Source organism: Arachis ipaensis, chromosome B02 (genome assembly GCF_000816755.2).
Source record: "Arachis ipaensis cultivar K30076 chromosome B02, Araip1.1, whole genome shotgun sequence".
Taxonomy (NCBI): Eukaryota; Viridiplantae; Streptophyta; class Magnoliopsida; order Fabales; family Fabaceae; genus Arachis; species Arachis ipaensis.
Window position 1 is genome coordinate 13,387,682 of NC_029786.2, and position 1,327 is coordinate 13,389,008.

A 1,327-nucleotide genomic window follows, 5' to 3' on the forward strand; every position below is an offset into this window, starting at 1 on the left:
TTAAATCCTTTATTTATTACATTTAAAAGAGAAATTTGAGAAGGAAGTGGATAAATTCATAAAAAATATACTTAGAATCTTTTGTATATATGATCCAAATTATATCTTTTATAGACCGACATATTTTCAAAAAAGAATTTTTTTTTGGGAGGCCATAACTTTGGACCAATTTGAGAACAAGACCATAACAATTGTCATGCATTGAAAATTCAAGCAAATAGGTTATAATTATTTATTCATAGGTTACATAATGCAAACATCTTAATTATTATTGATTAAAGAAAAAGGTAATATTGCATGGATATATAGTTTATACAACAGATCTACCAACAAGATATTAAGTGACTAATTAAAGTAACAGTGGAAATCATCCCTACTAAAATAATATCATGCACGGGTTAGATAGATATGATCATAATTGGTACCCTGAAATAATAACAAACAAATTTATAACTCTTTACTTTCATGCTTAATTATACAATTACTGTAGGAGTTGAGTTGAGCTAGCAATATTGCACTTTAACTACGGCCATTCAATTCAAATTGATGTGTATATATATGTAGCGGTTTTTTTCTTCTTAAGTTAGGATCTAGCCACAAGATAAGATAATCATGAAAGTGAATTTATGTGAACTTAGTTGGGGTTTCAGATAGATAAAGAGAAATGAATGTAATTGAGTATTAGAACAATTTTATTCATAAAGTCGAAATTTTAAAGCTCTATGAAGAAAAAGGTTGTGTTATGAATACATTAATTATTATTGAAAAATTAACATGTTTGTATAATGGACAAGATTATAATTAAAAGAGTTTAGTTAATATGTATTCTTAGAACATATATTAATATTATTATTAATAGAAATTTTTAAATTTTTTATTTGAATAAATACACAATAAATATATTAAAAATTAAACGTTGCATTTTTTTAATGATATTAATTTGTGTTTTTTTGACACATATTATCTAAATCTTTAAAATTATAAGTTAACCCAATGTTTCCCGGGCACAGAAAACCCGAGTGTGGTGTCTGTGTTCTTGAGCAAAGAGCACAAAAGAGTGATTATTTGTTCAAGAACTATCACTTTCTAGCTGTAACTGCTGGATCAATTGTTATGAATAGGCAACAGTTAATAATTGTGATGAAGAGAGGACAGCAGTGAAATAATAATTCAACCGACTTGACTTGTTTTTAATTCGATCCCTCTCCCATTTCCTAACTTCATTCAATGGGGGTGTCCCAAGCCATCCAAATCATTCATGCGCAATTAATTATTCTTCTTATTATTATGTTTTTTTTTTCCCTCTCCCCCTCCCCCTTTTTTATAT